This window comes from Drosophila suzukii, chromosome 2R (genome assembly GCF_043229965.1).
Source record: "Drosophila suzukii chromosome 2R, CBGP_Dsuzu_IsoJpt1.0, whole genome shotgun sequence".
Lineage (NCBI taxonomy): Eukaryota > Metazoa > Arthropoda > Insecta > Diptera > Drosophilidae > Drosophila > Drosophila suzukii.
The window spans coordinates 6807388-6832230 of NC_092081.1; the positions used below are offsets into that span (position 1 = coordinate 6807388).

Here is a 24843-nt window from a genome sequence, read left to right on the forward strand (position 1 = left end):
ATTACAGCGTTACAAATAAATATCTAACATCTAACACCTGTTCAGCGGAACTGCAACTTATGGGTTAAATGCGATTATAAAGGATTGTCCTGACTTCCCTGCAGATACACTCGACCTTCTTGGAATTTTCCACTCGGCTTACGTAACTCGCACACAGCATATTATACATTTATGGGAGTTGGGTGCAGAATTGTTGCTCCGCAGACAGGAACCAAAAAGAGGCTGGGCGGCGGGCGGTGGGCGTGGCGCCAGGCACGCCCACACAATTAACAAACAAAATATTAGAGACCCACACACAGGCACACACACTCGCAGGCGCAGAACAAGAGTGCCATTGTTGGTAATTGTGCAATCAGCACTGCGATGGTGTGCGGCATAATGCGATTGTGTGCCGTGCGTGTGTGGGTGTGTGTGTGTTAGCCAGCGCGTGCTGCGAATGGCTTTAAAGGAATGGAATGGGGGAAATGGCGCTGGAGAAGCCCCAGAGCGTCCTCAAAGTTTCAACTGGAGGCGGGGCTCCAATGTTGCCAACTTCCGCCCGACGCCCGATTCGATTTCCATTTCCATCTCACATTCAAAGGGCGTTCCGTTGACTGACAATCATCCTCATCGACGTCGTCGTCGTCGTCCTCGATGGGTGTCTGTTTACTATTACCGCCTTATCAACACTGCCAGCGGCGTAACCACAGTCCAATCTCTTGGCATCCATTTCATTGCGTCTCATTTCCGCCGTCAGTCGATCGGCCACATGAGATGCATCCAGTTTAAAAAAGAATGTTAAAAAATCTACATACACAGAGATTTTTTAACATTCTTTTTTAAACTTAAAAAAAATCTTAAAAAATATTACTATATACATTCTTATAAATTGGGCGGTCCACATTGGTAAGGAAATGTTTAATGTTCTATAAAGGCTACTTATAAAGGCTTCAAAGGCATATCAAAGTACATTTTTTTAAGAAAACTTGTTTTAAAGTCTCCATTTTATCTTCAAAGTTGATCAGAAATATTATTTTCATATAGATGGCCTAATTTGGACTTTGGTCTTTGAATCAAAAAAATATTCTATATTTTTATTCATATTGATCGATATTATAAAAGTTAAAAAGGGAAAATCAATTTTTTTTAGTCGAGATGAAATACATGTCGTATATGTAACATTTTAGGGAACTTTAACTCAATATTTCCCTCTGTATAGGTCCACTGAAAAAGGACTCTGGTAAATTACTGTTGTGGGCAATTGTTTGCCTGGCACTCAGTTTCCTTGCCCTGTTTGGAAAGTGCTTTCCAGCTTTGGCCTCACTTTCTAAACTTGCCAAGCTCAACAAACTGATTTAAGTTCCTGAGATTTACATGGATATTGTTCCAAGAAAGGCACAGAAAATGCAGCATCAAAACTGTGGGCGGTTTGTGGGCGTGGCACATTAGCGATACAAACTCGCACTGCATACTCTACGAGTAATGAGTATTAAAAAGAAGAATTCGTTCTTCAGATTGGCAAATTGAGCATAATTATCAACTTATGATCATTACCTAAAAATTCAATCTAAGCTTATTTTTTAAAAAAAAATGTACAACTCTAAAATTAATTCTAAATTTGGAGAAATTGTATATATTTTGATATTTTTCTCGCTAAGGAAGATAGCTGCCTACCGAACTGATATGTTGTGCCATGAATAGCCTGCCAAACTTCACGGAAACCCTTAGACTGATATTAATTTCTTCTGTTTTTCACTAGAATCTCTATTCGCTGTAAGTTCGGCAAAAAATCGCAATCAATGTTGAGCAAGGAATTTTGTGAATGACTTTTAGGGACGTAGCCACCTATTCAGGTGTGTTAAAAAGTATGATAGTACAAATTTGTTTGGAAAATCTCTCCCTCAATAAAATTCTACGGATGCCATTTAGTTTTATAAATGTTATTTTCCTTAACGGTGCGAAGGCAGAAAAAACATTATTTATTTTGTTATGGGTTGCAGAAGAAAATTCCGACTAAATGCGATAGGTGAAACTGCAATGAATTGCAGAAAATCCCTTCAGCTTTTGCGTGTTGACTGCTGGCATTTGCATACCACTGCATAAGGGCATAATCGGAAAATTCCACATAAATGCTATTACTGCATCCGAAAATTCGCACGAAATGCTATAACCGAGAGCTAAAATCGAACTAGTAACTGAATCGTTTCGCAATAATCAATTGACTTTTACGTTTTTATTGGTTTTTCGTAATGTTTCAACCGCAGTTCCCTTAATAAACGTTTTCTACCTCCATGAAATCCTAATTGCAGTGAGTACATTAGTTACTGAGCTGCATGCATTCCCCTTTCTGTTCATTTGAAATGCTAACAATTATTTAATTTTAGATTAAAAAAGGAAGATCTTAGACATTTAATATGTTTCAATAAGCATTAAATATCATTTGTATTACGATTAACCTGCATTATTCAACAAAAACAGCAGATTTTAAACTTTTTAGTACACTTTTTACACTTGTTTAATATCAATTTGATAATTAAATTCACACTAGTTGTAGATTAACTTTCAGCCTTCCTATAAAAACTGAAATAGGAAATATTTTTTGGTTGGACAGTGTACAGTGTACACTTTACATACACGTTCTGTCAGCTAGATCGTCAGTTAGTGTGTCACGCAGTTAGTCAGTCAATCAGGATTGCAACTGCCACAACCCGCCCACAGGCGATAACAATGGCGGGCTTTGAGCAATTTACTGGATGCGTTCGCTCAATTCAGAGTATTTGTGTACGGATACATTGTACGGACGGGATTTACTGTCATCGTCAACGCCATTGTGGTCTTTGTCAATTTACGTTCCGATCAAGGATGGGGCAGGAATGGATGGAGGTCCCTTTCTATTTGCCCAAGTCTGGTCCGGAGCTGGGTCGCCAGGCCCACTTTCATTAGTCAATACGGCAGTGTTGGCGCTTTGTTTCTGACATCCCAATGGGCACACGTGGCACTGGCCGCGATGTCCTGGGAGGGGGGGAGGTGGTGGTTGAGTGGGTGGGCGGCGGAGGTGGAGCTGGATGTGGATGCCAGCTGATGTGGCGCCATGCGATGTGGTGCGGCTTATAATGCCTGGCCGAGCACTGATGGCTGCCTGTCTGTCAGCCAGTGGCTCTGGCAATGTGTGTGCAAATAGATGGAGCCACGCAAGCGGAAGTCAAATCGAGGTTTGGGCTGCTCCCAGGCATTCAGAAAAATTCCCAGATATGTAGGTTATTTTGTACAAAATTATTGGCAATTTTAGACTCGTTGGTAATATTTCAGAACAGAATAGGTTATATATTGCAGATGATTTGATTTATAACTGACTTAATCAGCATTTCCAGCGAAAACAATTTTTTTTTCCAAATCGATAACATAGTAGTACATAATTACTAGTAGTAATTTACTACGACCATATGTTTTTCTAAATCGATAATATAGTAGTACATAATTACCAGTAATAATTTACTACGACCCTATGTGTTTTTAAAATATTTCAATCAGGGGCGTCACGAAAATCTTTTAAATAAATTCTCTTAGGGCCGATTTCTCAATGTCATGTTAAGGTTCTTGTTTGTTATCTGTCAGAGAAAGTTAAATTAAATTGGGGTTGAATTGGTCTCAGTGATATGTTAATTTTTGACATTAACTTAAGTTGCTGTTTCGGAAAAATGTAGTTACTGAATCTTTTATCTGATCGAAAACTTCTTACTAGAGGTAATGTTCTGGTTAAATTTGTGGGTCGAATAGAGAAACTGACAAGTACCAGGCCATCAACTCCTATTTTTCAGGATTGTCAGAACGTATGTCTTACTGAGTCGTAAGATAACAGATTTTGTAGGGATTTGTCGTTTGCTAAATTAACGTCACTTTGAGAAAAGAAGTCTGTATTTTCGCATAGATAACAAACCAGAAACCAGACTTAAGGACTCAACTTCTGGTTGGAGATTTGATTTGATGACATCATTATTAGCTACTTAATCTTAACACAATATTATCGTACCGCGCACTAGTTGAAATGTTTCGAAAAAGTCTTAATCAATGGAACTTCGTCTAACTATTTTGCGCAGTGGATGCTGTATATCGTGTGCATCGAACCGTTAACGGCAGACAGTTGAGCAGTGGAGCAATCGTACAGGGGAGCAGCCGTACATCTGCGGTCATATGCAGCCCATAGATAAAGCGGAAGGGACGAGGAATCGAGTGAAACAGGGAAAAAACACTTCTCAATCCTGGCCCCTTCGATTTCAGCTAACCGTTTTGTTGTCCGACACTGTCGATGGTTCCAGCGGAAATTGATTTTCGTACTTCGACGCTTCCAACGCCCGCTTGTGGGTGGTAATTTATGAGCCTTCCTCGGGCAGACAACCTCCACATAAAGTACTAGGAACCAACTTGCAGTCTCACCGCTTTTGTCAATTAAAGCTTTGCAATTGCAATTCCATGAGCAATCAGTTGACATTCAAGTGAAACCTTAAAATGGGAGGCTGGGTGGCGACTGGGTGGTGACTGGGTGGTGACTGGGTAGTGACTGGGTTCACTTTTCAAGGACACACACGAGCCACGGCCAAAGAGCTGCAGCTGATATAAGGAGATGTCGGTTGTCTGGAGCACAATGCGCAGTTCGCAGTTCGCAGTTCTCAGGCATTTAATTACACCCGCCCACCGCCCGTTTTACATTTAATTCGCCCAGACTGTTGCCTCGGATTCCGATTCATTAAAATCATATCAAGGCAGTCGAAGCCAACAATTTATCTATTCCATTAGATCGAGGGCGCTGCTTCGCCCCGCTTTTCTTGTCCAAGGCATATTGGAAGTCTTTGTTTGTAAATTCCTTGGCAATTTACCTTTCGCATAGGTCGAAGACCAAATATTTGCATACTGATTGGGGTCTTTGCTGGTTCAAAAGACTCCCAAAACATTGAAGGGGAGCATTAATTGAACAATTTAATTTGATTAGGGATTTAACGTATAGGAAATTTAGTTCATACTTTGCAGAACTTTTAATTAAATCTCAATTTGTTTTAGAACAATCTAGAAGCACATACATTTACTAAATACACAAAAATAATTATAGTTCGCTGTTGTATTAATATTATATTTATTTATTATTTATTATTATTATTATATATATTATTTCTACAAATGAAAAAATTATGCATTCAATTTTAGTTTACAGGTATCCATAGTTTAAGTTTTGTTTAAAATATCTCTTTCTTTTGATCAAGAAAACTGTTAAACACATTTAACTTATGATGAGAATAATATTGTTTTAAAAATTACTAAAAATGTATGATTTTTAATAAAGAATCCCCTTCTTAAAATCATCCTTCAGTTCATTTAACTACATTTTGTCGCGTTCCCTGAACCCAAAATGATGACTGTCTGGACCAAACCGATTGGATCAGTTCCGTTTTTTTGTTTTGGGGTCCAGACGCTGCTAATTGATTTCTCATTAGGGCAAAGCGAATTTTATGCGAAAATTGTTGATTTGAGAATTGGCCAGAGTGTTGCCTAGTTTTTGGCGCCCCCGTATAGTAAAATTCCGATTTGTGGCAAGTAAGGGAAAACCTGATGAGTTAAGGCCGGCCAAGGACCAAATGAGAAAAACGTTGTATTTGCTTATGGCCGCTTTTCGCCATTCTTTTTCGTCCCATCGATTTTTGTCCTGTGTGCGAGTGCGAATGCGAGTGTGTTGGTACTTGGTATTTGGTCCTTCCAAATTGAGTTCGAATGCTGCGCGGATGGCCGAGGTTCTTGGGACAGCACAAGTTGATACAACTTGGGTAGCGAACAACGTGGCATTTAAGTGTGATTCCTTGTAGGCTGTGTGTGTGCGTGCGACTTCGACATGAATACACTCAAAGGTACGCCAGTGTGGCTGTGCGACGGTGTGTGTGTATCTGCCTTGTTGCCCTGTTTGTCTTCCACTTCAACTCAACTCTCCTGGGCCTAAGGCCTCAGGTTCAACAAATTCATTCTCTCATCTCACTTTTCCTCCTGTTTTCTCTTTGTCTTCCGCCGTCCTGTCTCTTGCTCTCCTCTCCTCCTCCTCTCTCTCTCTCTCTCACTTTGGGAAGCTTAGCATTTTCCGTTCCTAAGTCAAATAATGCGCTAACACATCATTTCACACTTAAATGCTGTAAAAATATGCATAAAGCTTTCGGGCCATCTCGATTCTCAGTGAATGTACAGGATGACTTCCATAAATCGAACTCTACAAGTGAATTTCATTGCTGCTAATATCCATTGACATATTGTAGTACAAATATTGCCTCACAAATGTTAGGAGATAATCATTCTAAGCTTAATACAAAGTGGATTTAAGTATATAAAGCATTTTCTAACGTAAAATATGACTTGGATAAAGTAATAGAGGATTAAATGGCTTTGGTAAGCAGAGTTTAATTCAAGAAACCTGAGAAAAAGGACCTCAAAGTTGGGAAATTTCTTCTTCTGAGCACCAAGAACTTATTGAACGTTTTATCGAGTTTTAACAAAGATATTACATATTACATATGAAAATTTCGACTAACAAGTAAGCTTTAAATACAAGTCCAAATTCAAAATCCGCAAAGAGTGAAAAAAAGAATTAAGATAAAATGAACCTTAAAGTATAATCTTTATATATTTAACTTGATCCGAAAATTTGCTGAAACTTAAATATGCGTCACAGCATTTACCTATTTTTAAGTTAATTATATTCAGGAAAGTTTCCTGGCACTATTTAACAGTATGAAATTATTACGTAAAACCGTTTATTAAGTGTTTTTTATATCCTAAAATGTTATTATAGTATCATCTATAATTATTTTTAATCATCTATTTTTAAGTTAATTATTCCCAGGAAACATTTTTAATTTGGCAATACTTAAAAGGAATGAACTATTACATAAACTGTTTTTACGTGTTTATTGTTCCCTAAAAATCCTATTCCATACTGTTTTGGGTAATAGCTCCATCCTGTTAAATAGTGCCAGACTTTAAGTGTTGTCTGGGTATAATTAACTTTGAAATTGAGGAGTCACCAATATCTAAAATAATCATAAAAGTCATCTTCAAAATGCTTGCATACTTTTAGGTAAATACTGTTCCTTAGGTAAGAATTCCTACATTTAAGGTAGTGCCAGTTTCCTAAATATATATCAACATCCTTTAAAATTAATTATAACCAGAAAATACCCAAAATCTAGCATTATTGTAAAGAAAGGAACTATAAATATCCCTAAAACAGTTATTTAGGTAACAGTTTCTAAATTTCTTAATTTCTAAAATCAAATCCTTAAAAACAGTACTTTTACAATTAAAATAATATCAATTAAATGATTTTTTGCAACAACTACCATCTTGATTGCCATTAAGGGGGCTCGACTGTCTCTATATGGACATGCGTCTGTGTGCGTTACTTACATATCTCAATTGCTGTCGCTTGTCTGCTCACATTTGGCGGTTGTCACTGCTGTTGTTGTTGTTGTAGCTGCTTGTCGTTTTTCTTGGCCTTGTTATTGTTATTGCAGTTGCTGTTGTTGTTGTTGTAGGTGCTCTGCCTCGGCAGCCAGCATCAATCTCTGTCCAGCATTTTGGCATCTTTCTGATTCTGATTCTGATTCTGTTTCTGTTTCGCTTTCCTTTTCTTTTTTCGGCTCTGTTTGTTTGCCTTGCCTTCGGGCCATACACCTCAGCGTTGTTGGGTTTATTTTATATTTATTTCGTGCGGTTGTTGTTTTTTTCTTCGGCCAAAAATATGAACCTCCTTCGGGCTGTGTGTGTGTGTGACTGTGTGTGTGTGCGTGTGTATTTGCCTTGATATTTTAAGTATCCTGTTTGCGCTGCTGCTTCTAATTCTTGTGTTGCCTACTTATCCGCCTTCTCTTCTTCTTCCTCCGCTTGTGCCCTCTTATTGAGTTTTATTTGCGTAAATAGAATTACGTTCACGTTTCGTGTATTGGTAAATTTACTTTGATTACTTGCTTGTTATGGCAAAAAAAATATACAATAATTTCGATTCAGGTGCAAATAACAAGGTGCAGATTACAGCTAATTTATTGTCGCATTCGAACACTCACTCTCTCGCTCGCACTCTTTCACACACACTCAGACAGTAAGCCTGGATTGATGTACTGTCCTGCTGCTTCCTCTTCCTTCCTCCATCCGCTTGAATTTCACTTAAGTTAGATGCTCTCCTCTCTCTCCTGGCTCTGCTCTCCCTCTCCTCCTCCTGCTCCTGCTACTGCTCTTTGCCTAGCCCAAAGCCTTTGTTGTTGCGATAGCAAAGCTGTGTGTGTGTGTGGTGTTGTATGTGTTGTTTTTGTAATGGCTGCTCTCCGCCAGATGCTGTTGTTGTTATTGTTGTTGTTGCTGGCCACCACAGCTGCTGCTTTATATTTTTTGTGATTTTTTTTTGCTGCACGCGCCGCCTCGGTTAGCACGTGCTGTTGGCCACGACGTACGTACGTCAGTCAACGACAACCGCCTACGCACTGCAGGCGCCGAATCGGCCACGCTGGAATTTCAATTACAATTTTCACAACCTCAGACTCAGTCGGTGGCGCTCTTCGGCTAACGGTTGCTCTCTTCCTCGGCGGTGTGGTGAGTTCGCTGGCGAAAAGAGAGCGCTTCAAGCTGAGCCGTTAGCTTAATTTCCAAGGCAACCGAAGTTTTTAACAGTTAAGTGGCTTATGCAAGCTTGCGGCTTTTAATTACAGTTGCGAGTGGGAGCTTTATCTTCTGGTTAAATCATTAGGTCTAACTATTAGATGTCGAAAAACACGAGTGTTTAAAATGTCACTATCCTATTTTTCATACAAAAGGGTATGACTTTCCTGGAAGTCATACTTGACGTGAAAGCTTTAAATTTAACCTTTATCTCGAAATGGATTTTTTTAATATATGTATATCACTTTCCTGGAAAATAAGTTATTTGCTTTTATTCATAAGTAATTTTTCATTTTATAAATAAAATTAGGAAAAAACTGCAAATAATTTAGATTTACCAATCTTCACCTCAAGGAGTATAAAATAACGTATACGACTCGTTGAACAGTATAGTATTCGTCTTTAAAAGGTAGCTTTCTAATCTGCACATATTTTATGCATTACTTAGTAAGTACCCTCTTTGAAATATATTTTTTGTATAATAATGAAGCATATGAAAAAGAATTCTTTACTGGTTTCTAAACAAAATGATTCAGCAACGTCAACACTGCGTATGAGCAATATACAAATAATGGATTTTTCCAACACTGCTTTTATTATTGCAATTTAAATTTAATGAGATTTTTGAATCTAGATCAGAGTATTATATTTATTTAGATCTTTTTTAAAGATATTCCATATTCTCTTAGAGAAAAAGAGAGTGCAAGGCAAAGAGAAAATGGTCAAACTCTCTCGCACCAAATTCCCCACACATCCGATGGCTGTGGAAGGAAAGTGAAAGCCGTTTGCCGGTTGACAGCTGGCTCCCCCTCCACCCTCAGGACCCGCCCCCCACCACCCCTTCACCCGCCTTTCGCTTGCATAATGCGCTTTGTGTGCAAATTAATATTCCTTGTCATTGTGCCTTCTTACACTTCTGTGTGGTGTATTTGTGTTTGCATTTGAATGTGTGAGCTGTTGATTTTATTTAAGGGGCTTAGCCCTCCCTCTCTCTCTCTCTCTCTCCTTCCGCTCCCCTCATCGCACGCACCAACAGTTGAGCAAAAACAAAAGCGAAAGGATACGACAACTACAACAACAAGGGGGAAGTCATAAATTTAGCAAGAGGTTAACAGGTGCAATTGAAATGGTCGCCCTTAAAAGGAGATAAATGCACAGACTAGCGTGTGTGCACATCCTTATCGGGCGATAAAGTACAGTGGTGACACAGAATTCCCCAACTTAAGTATAAATGTGTACTTCTTAACCAATTTAAATGTGTAATACACACTTTGAAATTGTTAGAAACATATAAAAAGATAAACATTGTTCTTGAATGGAGAACAATCGTTCTTAAAAAAGGGTTAAAGCACATTTTGAGTTCAATGATGATGAGAAGAGAAATGCTAAATTGGGTTTATTCAGCAAATTAACCCATTTTAATATGAAAATTGTTTGAAACATGCACAAAGATAAATATTCAAGCACATTGTTCTTGAATTAGTAACATTCGTCCTTAAAAACCGTGAAAGCACTTTTTGAGTTCAATGTTCAACAAAGTTCAACAAAATGGAGGGAATATAAAAGTAAAATTGAGTTTATTTAGCAATTATTTTTTATAAGTGTACACTAATGACTGTACTAATAGTTTAGTTTTCGAGATAAACAATAAAAATATTGCAAATTAAACATGATTCAAGCACATTAAAGTAATTTTCAACATTACAAATGTCGTTATATGTTAAAGAACATTTTCAACTCAGATGAGAACATCAGAATTCTCTCTGTGTAGTTACAATATTGTAATAATACTCAATTATTAAGTCTATTTTAATAATATATTACATGTTTACTAAATAAAATGCTATAATCACACCTTTTCGAATTTAGAATTCTTAAATTTTATTAACAAACTTGTCACTTACCAGTATTTTTCTAAACATATATATAGAAAAATTCTGAAAAATACTAGCCTAAATAACATTTTTTAAATGCAAACATGTTTCTAAACTTTAAGGTTGCATCTTTTTGAACCTATCTTGTGGTGGACAACGGACTAATGCACTAATTATCGCCGGCAGCAGATCAATCTTCGTCAGTGTAGCGACAGCACTTTCGCCAGCACTTTCTCCCCACCCGACCTGCGCTCAATTTATCAAACTGCGACCCAGCCACAACAGACTCACCTCGTAGTCCTTGCCAATCTGCTGCAACTGGAGCCGCGAGGTCCTCGAAGTGCACTGCTCAACGGTTAAGGCCCAATTCAAAGTCACGGCCAAAAGCGACAGCCCGGGCAGCCGCTAATCGAAATTCCGCAATGTAGTGTCGCATTCGGTGGAAATTTATGCAGAAATGCGAGCTGTGAGTCAGCGGGATTTCTGCGAGGGAAAACTGAAAATGAGTGACGCGCTGACAGCGGAGCTCGGAAAACTCCGATGCCTGTTGCCTGTTGCATGCCCCCAATGGCACCCACCACCCCATTTCCCATCCCATCGCCTGAGTGGCAGCTCGTCGTGGCGTTAATAAGCGCCTTTTCCACGGAAAATCCAACCACTTGAAATGAGAGTGCGCACAATGCTGTTGTTTAATGAAAGCTTTCATCACAGGTTGTCCATTAAGCTTGAGTCCAAACAAACACTTGACCCCTTGGAAAATCCCAGTTGGTTAATCACCATAGAGTCCTGCTTGAGGAAACCTGCTTAAGGAGAGTGTCCTAAATCAATGTGTAAGACGCAGAGATTTTAGGAAACTAAATGACTGCATACTCGAAACAATGGACTACACTTGGTTTGTTCTCAGATACTAAAATTTATTTTGTAGATTTTCTAAACATATAATTAAACTTCATTTTATAAAAAGGGTCCCTTTCATAATTCTGCCAAAGGAAGCACTATATAAAACTAGAAACAAAAGTATCCATAATAAGAAAATTTGTTCCCTTTCGGAATCAAATTAAAAAAAACCTAAAAAAAATATTATTTAAACATTTATTTTATGATTCGCATCGGTTTTTAATATAAAGCGACTATTTAAGACGTTAAAGAACTTTTTAACATGTCGAATTCAACAGAAAGTCTTATGTCTGTGCCCCACAAAAAACTTTTTACTAAGAACTACACGAATGAAAGTTTATGAAGGAATGGAATAGACGGCATTCCTAAAATGGAAACAAATCCACTTCAGGGAAAAATATTATGAAAGGACCATACAATATTCTAGGAACAAATAACGAATATGACTTTTTTTAACAAAACAAATAAAACCAATGTAGGGATGTTTTTGCAAGGAAAACAATGAAGAACGCTATAGTCGAGTACGTCGACTATCAGATACCCGTTACTCAGCTAAAGGGACCAAAAGGAAATGAAGATATGCAAGCAGCAAAGCGAGATTAAAATGCGCCCCCTACCGGCGGTAGACAGATTTAAGCGTTATGGGCGTTAGAGTGGGCGTGGTAAATTTGTTCTTGTATTAATTGTGGGCGTCACAGGTTTGTGGGCTGTAAAGTGGGCGTGGCAAACTTTTTTTTTTATCAATAAATACATTTCTGTTAATATTTTTATTCTAGCATCAAAACTGCAGGAGCCACAGTATTGGGCGGTTTGTGGGCGTTAGAGTGGGCGTGGCACTCTGCTGAAACAAACTTGCGCTGAGCAGGAATCTCAGGAATCTGCATGCCTAATCCCAGTATTGTAGCTTGTATAGTTTCCGAGATCTCAGCGTTCATACGGACAGACGGACAGACGGACACGGCTAGATCGACTGGGCTAGTGATCCTGATCAAGAATATATATACTTTATGGGGTCGGAAACGCTTCCTTCTGCCTGTTACATACTTTACTACGAATTTAGTATACCCTTTTACTCTACGAGTAACGGGTATAAAGACAAATAAACTAAAATTAACTTTGAATGAAACATAATATTCGAAAAGCCCCTCTTATTCCACCTAAAAACGTTTCTTGATTTTTTCAGTATGTCATTCTTATCTTTTAAAGCAACCCATCACAAAGTAGGTTGAGCTATATATTGTTACAGCCGACCCCTTAATGAAAGCTTCTAACAGCACTGCTTTATAATCCGATGACTTTTATTAGTTAAATCAAATTACAAAATCAAAATTAAATCAAGAGCTTTAAAAAATCTTCCTCTCCTGTTGAGGATCGCACTGTAACTGTATGGTCTTTCGATTGTCGGCGAGATGTTGATTGGTGTCGGATCCAACCGATGAATTTATGTAAATTAATCGACGTTTCAAAATGTACTGGGGCGGTAACATTCCCCCCCACGTAAACAGCTATGGGGTGTTTACATTTACTTAGAAGCAACGTCCAGTACAGCTATTTTGGTTGCTGGCCGTACCATAATACCATGTTGAGTCTTAATAGTGGCAGATCGAACTTGACCATCTTTGGCTGTGACGACCTCTGTAATTCGTCCTTTGGGCCAAAGGTTCCTGGGTAGATTTTCGTCCACTACGATTACGACGTCGCCAACTGCCAGAGGATGTCGTTTGGGAAACCATTTGGATCGCTTGGTGATTATTGGCATGTATTCCTTCACCCACCTCCTCCAGAAAAGATCGGCTAGTTCGTTTGCCTGGCGCCAACGTTGTCTTGGGCTTGACTCGCTTGTCAGTGGAGGCTTGAAGCCGTCTGCGGATCCTAGCAATAAATGGTTGGGAGTAAGTGCATCATCGTCTTCTGCCTCCAAGGAAACGAAGGTCAGTGGACGGGAGTTTATTACGTACTCTGCACTTATAAGAGCATTTTTGAGACTTTCGTCGTTGTAATTGGCGTTTGGGGAAATGGATTTGAGTACCATTTTAATCGATCGAATTAAACGTTCCCATGCCCCGCCCATGTGTGGTGCGGCAGGTGGATTGAAGCGCCATTTAATTTTGTCATATTTTATAACGAGCTTGTCGAACTCAACATTTTTTAGCTCCTCTTTGACAATCTTTTCGGTTGCTTTGAAATTTGTTCCATTATCAGAAAATATTTCCTTGGGCGTCCCGCGTCGCGACATAAAGTTTGCCAGGCACCTTATGCAAGAGCTAGTGTCAAGGCTGTGGGCTATCTCTATATGAACTGCGCGCAGAGTGAGGCATGTAAATATAACACCCCACCGTTTTTCTTTGTGTCGGCCTACGTTAACGAGAATTGGACCGAAGAAATCCACTCCAGTGTATGTAAAGGGCCTCTCGAAGCTCGCGACTCTAGCTGGCGGTAGTGGTGCCATCTGAGGTGGTTCCGGGATCGCCGAATTATTTTTGCATCTTTGGCACGCTTTCCGTACGGATTTGTAAATAACACGTAACTGGGGAATAAAATATACGCTGCGGATTAGATTAATTGTTCCCTCGTGAAGCATGTGATGGTTTGTTTCGTGAAATTCCTTTACTATAAGTTGAGTGATGTGGTGGCGCTTTGGCAAGACAATTTGGTCTCGGCTTTGATTTATTGTGTCTGAACGGCCTTGAGTACGCATTATTCCATCACTATCTATGTAAATATTCAGTCCAATCAATACGCTGGGCTTACTTATGAATCCGTTTGATTGAAGAGTCTCGAGTTCCGATTTGAAATTATCTTGTTGTGCTTTCCTGAAGAGTAGGTTTTTGGCCGTCGTCAGTTGTTCGAGCGTTAATATTTTTTGGAGTTTCTCAGCTTTGCATCTAGCTCGTAGAATGTCCAAGTATAACAGAAAAGTAGCCGTTGCTCGGTATAAGCGCTTCCAATCAGAAAAGCGCTCAACGTATAATGGTACCACTACTATGCTTTCTTTTCTGATTATCAAGACCGTTTTTTTAATCTCATCATGGTCGACTTTGTTAGAAGGGCACAAAGTGGGCTGTTTTGGCCACTGGTCCTTTGAATGTTGAAGAAATGATGGGCCGTTAATCCATTCCTGTGAGTTTGGTTTGCTGATAAACTTTGTCGCCATGTCTGCTACGTTAAGCTTTGTTGGTACCCAATGCCACTGACCAGCGTTTGTGGTCTCCAGGATTTCTCCTACGCGATGCATTACAAAAGAGTAAAAATTACGCGGGTCCATCGTCAGCCAGGAAAGTACTGTCCTTGAATCGGTCCAGTAAGTGTGTTGATCGACGCTTATGTTGCGAATGCTCCGCACTTTGTAGGATAGACGTGCGCCGATTACGGCAGCAAGTAGTTCCATGCGGGGTATGGAAAGTGGCTTGAGGGGAGCCACCTTACTTTTTGCTGCGATCAGTGAGACGGTGATATCATCCCCTTTTCCTATCCGAAAGTAACACGCGGCGGCATATCCGTACTCACTGGCGTCCACGAAAGTATGTAGTTCAACAAAATCTGCCATACAAAGTAAGGGCGAGTAATGGCGCGGTACTTGAACAGTTGTAGCTTGGGGTAGCAAGTCTTTCCATTTCGTCCAAAAACTCAGCTGAGGTCCTGGTAAGATGTCGTCCCAGCCTATGCCTGTGCGCCAAATTTCCTGAAGGAGCATTTTGAGGCCAATAGTGTAGCAGGATAAGAATCCTAATGGATCAAATATTGACATCAACACTTGCAGTACCTCGCGTTTGGTTGGCAAGGCTTCTTCCGAAAGGACGTTTCTTTTCATTCGTGCAAATCTGAAAACATATTTAAACATGTCAGTTGCTGGTTCCCAAAACATACCGAGGACCTTTTCTGGATCTCCGAGTTCCTTTGGCGACTGTAGATCGAGGGAATCACCCTGCAAATGTTTCAAGACTTCGGGTGAATTAGAAGCCCAGTTCCTTATATTGAAACCTCCAGCTGCGTGTATGTCTCGGACCTTTAGGGTAACCTCGATTGCTTCAGTTTCGTCGCCTAGGCTATCTATGTAGTCGTCGACGTAGTGTGCCTTGGTAATGGCTTCGAACGCACGCGGGCTTTGCAGCTTGTATTCCTCCGCGTTCTTGTCGCGAACATAATGAGCAATGCATGGCGCACAGGATATTCCGAATGTCATAGATCTCATTACAAAGGTTCTGATTGCTTGCGTTTCGTTGTTATACCATATAAAACGTTGAGCGTGCGCATCTGATTCCAGGATTCGAATTTGGTGGAACATTTCAGCAATGTCGCCACAAACAGCTATCTTACCGACTCGAAACGCCATTAATACTTCGGTAAGTGGATGTAGTAAATCGGGGCCGGTATACATGAAGTCGTTGAGTGACTTCCCGTGGGATTTAGCAGCCGCATCCCAGACGAGACGGACCTTTTGAGGTTTATTAGGATTGTGGGTTATAAATATTGGAAGGTACCACACGCGTTCGGGCTGTTCAAGGAGTTCGGCACTGGACAGTTCGGATGCATACCCCTTTTCGAGTAGATTATTTATTTGCATCTCAATTTTGCCAAAAAGTTCAGGTTCTCGGTTTATCTTAGCCTTTAGACATTTTAGCCGTTTCATTGCGTTGTTGTAGCTTTCCGGAAGAGTTGGATTATTCTCGCGCCATAGAAGTCCTACTTGATAATGTCCTTCATTCTTTGAACAAGTTTTATTCAATATTTCCAGGGCTTTCTCGTCATCCACGGAACGAAACGTCTTTGGAGTAACAGTTTCAACGCAAAAACTTTCTTTAATGCTCTTTTCAATCTCGTCCCAGTTGCACTGGCAGTGGTGCATGGAAAATGCAGTTTTGGAGCTTGTGGAGCCTTGCAGTCCCCAGCCGAGAATACACTTAGACGCAATGGGATCATTCCATTTTCCTTCTCTGAGCCTTCGTGGTACAGCGAGCTTCCAGTTGTTGGTTCCAATAAGAATCATTGGTTCGGCATTCGAATAAGATTGTAGGGGTATTCCATCTAGATGTGGAAACTTGATGCGCAATTCATGTACGTTCACCGTCTGTTTTGGCAAGCCTAGGTTTTTCACAGTATGGACATTATTTAGCCAATATGTTTTAGTGGCGCCTGCCCCGGCGACTCGAATATTGCAGCGTACGGAACTGCCCTCTCTTCTGGTGGTTTGATTGGTCCACTGCATACAGATCGGTTCGGGGGTGCCACTTATGTTTAAACGCTTAAAGAAGGATTCGTCTATAAGTGTGACCGAAGAGCCTTCGTCGAGGAAAGCAAAGGTGTCAACTTTAATATTGTCACCTTGGACATGAATTGGCACGATACGAAAATATTGTTCAACTTCTGCTGACTTGACTTGGTGAGACGTGACAACGTTGATATTGGGCTTGCCTTTGTGAAGTAAGGGATGATGCCTTGACTCACATCCTCCAACACCGCATGCATTAGTAAAAGAGCATCTACGGCCATGAACTTTCAGGCACTTAAAACAGAGCCTGTTGTCGCGAACAACTTGTTGCCTTTCTTCGTAAGTGAGATTTTTGAATTGTTCACATTGAGCGACTTGATGCTGTGCGCTTTGGCATACGAAGCAAGGTGAGTTCTCGGATCGGTAGGAATTGTGTGGGTGCTCCTCCGATTCCGCATGTTGCGGCTGTACATCGTTGTAGCTGGTATGAGTATGTACATTATTCGTCCTTGAGTATGAGGTTGAAACGACTGTGGAGGCTGCTTCTGCGATCTTATACAACCAATCGCTAAATGCTTTTACATTTGCTATGGATCCATCTTTTGGGTGCATTGCCCAGTTCAGCTTATATTGATTTGGAAGTTTGTCAACCAACTCGCGAACAAGCATAGGGTTGTTTAGATGTGCATCTAGTTGACAGGCCTCCATGGTAGCACAGATGTTGCGAACAGCAAGGGCGTAGTCGATAAGTGAATCCAGCCTGTCCTTGTTTACTGAAACTCGTTTAGCTTTCTCAATTAGGCGATCCAGAATTTGATCTGGACGACCAAAGAATGTTTTCAATGTGCTTATAACCTCGGGAACCATGGTTGGCAACAAAAGCTTGTCTCGGACTAGATCGTACGCTTTCCCTTTAAGACATTTTTGAAGTCGAAGCATATTTTCGACATTTGAAAAGCCGGCAGCAGAAGTGCTGTTTTCAAAGGCGCTTATAAAGGTGGGCCACTCGTCTGGGTTTCCGTTAAATGTAGGTAAATCAGCTGGTAGTATTTGTCGAGCTGATAATTGAACGCTGCTGGGGCCCATTGTCGTGGGTGTCCATGTCATGTTGGGATCATGTTGGCGCGACAAAATATTATATTTTTGTTCAATATATCTCTGCTCAGCTTCTCGTTTTTCCTCTAGCATCTGTAACATAAGAACGTTAGTTGACGTGTTTATACCGGGTGTTTCTTGTAAACTCATTTTCGGCTCTTTTTGCAATCCCTGCGCGGCGGAGCCTTGATGTGCAGTTGTATTGGTCTTCACGATGTCGGTATCACCTTTCTCGCAAGGAGGGCAGGCCCAGCCTTTAAGGTTATTTGCGCTTTCTTCACGCACACAAGAGAAATGGTACCAGGTCTTGCAATTATCACATTGAACCCATATTATGTCTTTCCCGGGTCGATCTTTTTTGCAAGCACCGCATATCGTGGTATCATCTCCCCGTGGAAGCATTTTTAATTGTTCGCGAAATTGATTTCGGTTGTGAGCTTCTCTGCCTGTTGGGGGAAAATTTATTTGCTTTCGCAAGCTATGCCCCTACTCACAGCCTTAGTTGGCAGAAAGGCAAACCGTGGAATCAGAATATAGTTTTGTTCTTTTTGGTTTTTTTACCACGAAACACTAACACCAATACGCGGAGTGTCTTCGCAAGAATCTATTTGTCAGTTTCTGTCTTCGGTTGGTGTGTATACACTGATTATAAATGTCGCAGTTGATTTAAAGTTCGTGTCACGATTATTGTTAATGTACGGGACTGCGGAACTTTATTGTTCTTAAGACGCAGTCGAGTACCAATTAATAGTTAACCCGCTGTTGGAACTAGATTAGGTTTAATATTGTTACTACGGAACTTTATTGTTCAGACGCAGCAACTTGTGGTGTTTTGTTTCTTTGTACTCTCGTATATTTAGATTTTTTAAAGAATGTTACAGCCGACCCCTTAATGAAAGCTTCTAACAGCACTGCTTTATAATCCGATGACTTTTATTAGTTAAATCAAATTACAAAATCAAAATTAAATCAAGAGCTTTAAAAAATCTTCCTCTCCTGTTGAGGATCGCACTGTAACTGTATGGTCTTTCGATTGTCGGCGAGATGTTGATTGGTGTCGGATCCAACCGATGAATTTATGTAAATTAATCGACGTTTCAAAATGTACTGGGGCGGTAACATATATATTAAAGTGATACTGCAAAATGCAGCTGAAACAAGGCTTCAGGTAAAAGTTGTGAGTCCTCTGCAGAGATTTCCAGTAAAACTTAGCTCCGTTATAATTTCAAGGCTATAAGGCATTGTTAATTAAAATTTTGGTTTTATAAAGCTTCCATTGTGGGGCTCCGTAGACAAGACAATATCAAGGTTCCCACTTTGGAACTCCGCCTTATTGGGAGTGCAGAAAGTTGCCGACGGCAGCGAGAATTGCCATAAGGGCTCTAAAACTTTCCACTTTCCACTTGCCACGCCGCACTAACCGGATTTAATTTAATTAGTTGCTCAAAGGCGGCGAGCTGCAGAAAGTGGAAAATGCCGGCGGCAACAACAATTGCGCGGAGTGCAGAGACAAAGCACTTTTTCATTACAATTTGCCAGACAGAGAGGCCAGATGCAGATGGCCGCATGTCGCGCGGCAAATTGTCAGGTGCTAAGCTTTGATAAAGTGCGCACTCAAAGGACTCGAAGGACGCCGCTCGACGAGGAAAAAAGCTAAGCTCGGCCAGGTGAAAAGTTGGCGAATTGCCCCCAAACAAAACGCAGACAGAAACATTTATTAAACGCGGGGAGCGAGTGCCCTTTTGTTTGTTTGCCTTTATCCGCAGCCAAAAAAGCCACATATCACGTTTATGCGAACCGGATTTCGCCAAAATAACTTTACACTGAGGGAACCCATTAACAAAATTCTAAATTTGAAAAAGTTTTGTTCTTTAATGTTGTTCTTGAAATGAGAAAAAAACGTTCTTGAACAAGGAACAAACGTTCTTAATTATGAAAAAGTTGCTCTAAGCTTTTAGCCAACTTGATTAATATCGATTCACTTAATAAGATACCACTTTGATCTTTTTGAACAATGCATCTTCAAGATAAGTAATGTTTGATCCAAGAAATATCTCTCAAAAATAATCATTATTTTCTGTCCTATGTATTTACCGAGCGATTAAATAAAATTCAACCAAAAATCATTAAACTGTGATTTTATTAATATCTCTTATAATAATTATTCCATGTCTAGTATTATATAAATGACAAATGCCTAAAAATAGTCCCGAAACTGAAAAAGTCTTAAAAAAGGGTTGTATTATATTTTACATTTATTCATTCTCTAACAGCTCCTTCAAATGATTTAAGTTTCTTTATTTAGTTTAGTGTTTCCAAAACTGCTGTTCTATGCATTATTAATAACCACCTTAGGATAGTTCTTTTCTTTTTAATATCAAGAGATGTTTGAAAAATCAGTTTGGAGAAATAATAAAGTGGCAACACTGGTACCATGTTGAAGTTTCATGATAACAAATTCATGATATCCGATGCATAAACCTTAGCGTAATCTTCTTCTTACTCCCACCAACCGCAGTTCAAAGTTTCCTGTTGAAAGTTTCGTATGGGAAATAACGGGAAAAGCCTGTGGGTGGGGAGCCCAGGTAACGGTAACTGAAACGTTGCCATCGTTGATTTCAAGCAAATTGGCTGTGCCTCTCGTATGTGTGTGTGTGTGTGAGGTGGGTTTTTGTTTATGGAAAGTGTTATTGTTTGACTTTGAACTTTCCGCTTGTTTGCTGTCCTTACGTTTCTCTGTGTGTGTGTGAGTGTGTGCTTTAGACCAAAGCCGAGAATGGGCCAAACAATATAATAAAATTTAATGCGCTCATATTTCATGGGCCAACAATCGCACGCACGCACAGACTTGCAAAAAGCGGATTCGAAAACCCAGGGCTGGGCAAATACATAAATCATCCAGCCAACTTTATCACTTTATTTTTAACGCACTGCCAAAATGATTGAAACGTTTCAGTCGAATAAAACGGATTTACATACCATAAAACGCTTGATTTTACCAAAAGGTTTTTACTTTACGGTTTTTCAGTTAGGTTTTTACTGCCTTGAATGGCTTTTAAATAAGCCTTTCCCTGATAACAAAAAAATGTTATTTTTGGTTTCTGTATTTATTTTCAGCTCGGCGATAAGGCAAGTCAATATCTATAAATTGGATTGTCAAGCGTTTATCATTTTAACATTAATTGATGTGAAATTAATTTAGTAGCTTTTGCTACTATTGCAGTCTTTGATAAAAAATTTCGATATCGAATCGATTAAGATAAATTATTGAAAATGCTTAGGGTACACAACTCAAAATTTTATAGAGTCTACAAACCCCAATTGGCTTAAAACTGGATTAACTGTATTTCGTGGCACCCCTGAATGATTCGATACCTTTTAAAGTCCTTGATTTATTCCATTTAGTTTTTCATTTTTTATTTGCGTCATTAAAACAATGGTTTTGATAACACCAGTTTACAAAAAAAAATTGATGAAATACGCCTTTCAGGAAACCTTTGTTTTCCGGTAAGATACATCTCCCTGATTAAGAAAAGGGCACTTAAAATTTTTTCTATGGTACCAATTTTTTTTAAAGTGTAAAAAACGTTTTTCGCACTTTTTTATTTTCTAACTCGAGTTGCGATAAACCGAATTCGGTCATTAGGGACTCATTTTACAGGTAATAGAATGCCCTTTAACTTTCTTATACACATCATTAAGTTCCATTCATTAGTTCAAAAGCTACACTTCGTCAAAGTTGAAAAATTTGGAAAAAAATCAAAAACGCTGGCATAAATGGCTTCTTTAAAAATACACGCGTAAAAACCGAAATTAGTTTTATGTTGTTTTCTTGATGGCTGAACCATAACGGAGAATATGCGCCATAGATCACGACAATCCGTTGGTAAATCGATTTTTAACAGATTTCTAAACGTATATACCCAAGTTCATTATTCGGGAGCAGCGGCCGTTAAACGTTATTTTAAATTTTCAGTGTTGGGGAACGTAAGAATTTGGTGCAAGTTGTTATGCATAACGTCAGTTTCCTTGCTAAAACTATATGAAAATGATTTCCTCGTAACTGCAATCGCATACTTTTTAGCTTGCCCAGCGCTAATAGCAAAGAAACTGACGTTATGCATAACAACTTGCACCAAATTCTTACGTTCCCCAACACTGAAAATTTAAAATAACGTTTAACGGCCGCTGCTCCCGAATAATGAACTTGGGTATATACGTTTAGAAATCTGTTAAAAATCGATTTACCAACGGATTGTCGTGGTCTATGGCGCATATTCTCCGTTATGGTTCAGCCATCAAGAAAACAACATAAAACTAATTTCGGTTTTTACGCGTGTATTTTTAAAGAAGCCATTTATGCCAGCGTTTTTGATTTTTTTCCAAATTTTTCAACTTTGACGAAGTGTAGCTTTTGAACTAATGAATGAAACTTAATGATGTGTATAAGAAAGTTAAAGGGCATTCTATTACCTGTAAAATGAGTCCCTAATGACCGAATTCGGTTTATCGCAACTCGAGTTAGAAAATAAAAAAGTGCGAAAAACGTTTTTTACACTTTAAAAAAATTTGGTACCATAGAAAAAATTTTAAGTGCCCTTTTCTTAATCAGGGAGATGTATCTTACCGGAAAACAAAGGTTTCCTGAAAGGCGTATTTCATCAATTTTCTTTTGTAAACTGGTGTAATAATCCCAAAACTATACCGGGCATAAACTTTAGTACAAAAAAATTACAAACATTTCGGAGGTCCAAATGAAATGCAGCAGTAAGATGCTGTCCGCATATTGTAAATGGGGAATTGGAATATGCCAATTTATTATAAACTAATTTTTCATTGGAAAAATTTATTACATGGGTCAAGAATTTAACAAACTATAATTAAGTAATATCTGGACAGGCCCTAAGTCCATACAAATTCAATTGAAATTTGATAATAGACTACCGAAAGTTTCCAAAAAAACGACATAGCTTTTTATTTTTATTAAACTGTCAATAAGTCTCATTAATTCTCTACATATTATAAGTTGAACAACACATAATAATTAGAAGATAAGAAAAATAAACCAGTCTTAGAATAAACGCAAGCTTCCGATCAAAGGCAAAACCATATAAGTCACTATATTGCGTTCCAACCATGCGCGGATCCACTGGGGGATATAGGGATAGATCCCCCTCTCTGGATCCGCCACTGGTTCCAACTTTCAACCCAATTGCACCGGTCAGCATAATTTATGTTTACAATGGGATGCTTCAGTTTTGACTCATTTCTACTTGACTTTGTATGTAAGCTTTTATTCTAAACAAAAATAAAATTTCACAAGGAAAAGCTTCCGGCCGAAGTTCTTTGGATAAGGTTTTAGAATTAAGTAAGGAGTCTATTTTGGAAAGCAGTCGGGATCGGACGATATCAAGAATTTGAAGTTCAAAATTAACTGTTTTGAAGTCTTTATATAAGAAAGTAAGCTTTAAGGTTTTACACAAAAAAAATATCTGTTTTTGATGATACAAATAATTAACAAGGAAGAACGCTATAGTCGAGTACCTCGACTATCAGATACCCGTTACTCAGCTAAATGGAGATATGCAAGCAGCAAAGCGAGATTAAAATGCGCCACCTACCGGCGGTATACAGATTTAAGCGTTATGGGCGTTAGAGTGGGCGTGGCAAATTTTATTTTGGATCAATCGATAGGTATTGACGAGACCAATACATTTCAGTTAAAATTTTGTATCTAGCATAAAAATTGTGGGCGTCACAGGTTTTCGCGGTTTGTGGGCTTTAAAGTGGGCGTGGCAATCTTTTTTTCGGTCAATCGATAGGTATTGATGAGAACAATACATTTCAGTTAAAATTTTCTATCTAGCATCAAAACTGTAGGAGCCACAGTTTTGGGCGGTTTGTGGGCGTTAGAGTGAGCGTGGCACATTTCTGAAACAAACTTACGCTGCGCAGGAATCTCAGGAATCTGCATGCCTAATCCCAGTATTGTAGCTCCTATCCTTTCCGAGATCTCAGCGTTCATAGGGACAGACGGACAGACGGACATGGCTAGATCGACTCGGCTAGTGATCCTGATCAAGAATATACATATATACGCTTCCTTCTGCCTGTTACATACTTTCCGACGAATCTAGTATACCCTTTTACTCTACGAGTAACGGGTATAAAAATATTTACAAATACTCGACACTTTGTTTTTTTCTTTTGTTCTATCGAAACCGGCGTTGCAAAAGTTAACTACCAAAAATAATAATTGTGTGGTATCATTCAAAGTGTTTAAAAGAATTGTAAAAACACTCGTTTGTTACATTTAAAACGTGCAGAAGATTTGTATTGAAACAATTAATAACTAATTTTTTTCCTCAAAATTTAAAATACTGAGATTTACTTACTCGAATATTATTCATTTTTGCAAATCAACGAAGGCAGAGCACTCAACGAATTTTAGACTATATTTATTACTTTACAGTACGCACAGTGGGTCGCAGCTTCCGTACTTCGCGATATGGAATACAATCTTTATCTTTGCGCCTTAGTGGGCGAGAGAGCTTGGGTTAATGGACGGAAATCGGTGGGGTTTGCGGTGTAACACACAGATACTGGAAATCGAAATAGCAAACGCACTGCTTTTAACGCGGACCCATAAAGACGGAGGTGTTTTCACAACTATTTTTAGTAGTCCATAGCTATATGATTTTGCTTCCTTTTGTTGCTCGCTAATGTTTTGATAAGCTCGCGATTTGCACAATTAACAGCAGTAGGCTTGTGATGGCGCGGGAAACGCGGCGACGGGACAAGCATCCGCGGCACTTATTTATTTCTTGCGAGCGCGCTTTGTGCATTTAATAGGCACGATAAAAGAGGCAGGGCTTGAGAAATTTACGCAACAACGTTCACAACGCAGTGAATTTTGCTATCGGTTTCAATTTTATTTAGTTTTGGTGGAAGCTTTATGGCGCAAGCTACTCGACTTTTAAGTGATAAAGTCAATTCCCATTAGCTCCAAGCCATTTGAAATTTTGCATTTGGCGCCAAATATTGTAAATCCATCCCTGGTCCAGCTGTCTGCTCGTGATCAGCTGTTCGGTATGCCTATCGATAGCT

At 39.3% G+C, this 24843-nt stretch overlaps 1 protein-coding gene across 4 annotated transcripts in view; it reads right to left on the minus strand.

Moving 5' to 3' along the window:
• Positions 1-24573, minus strand: part of Corin (corin serine peptidase) — a 43199-nt gene extending 18626 nt beyond the window's left edge. Inside the window, exon 1 of one of the 4 annotated variants that reach the window (XM_070995002.1) lies at positions 24132-24573. The gene's annotated coding sequence lies outside the window, so the exon portion shown is untranslated. Of the gene's footprint in view, positions 1-7416; positions 8491-10826; positions 10952-24131 lie in introns of those variants that run through there. The other 3 variants (XM_070995003.1, XM_070995001.1, XM_017085090.4) reach the window with 3 other exon arrangements.
• Between the last annotated feature and the right edge of the window lie 270 nt (positions 24574-24843).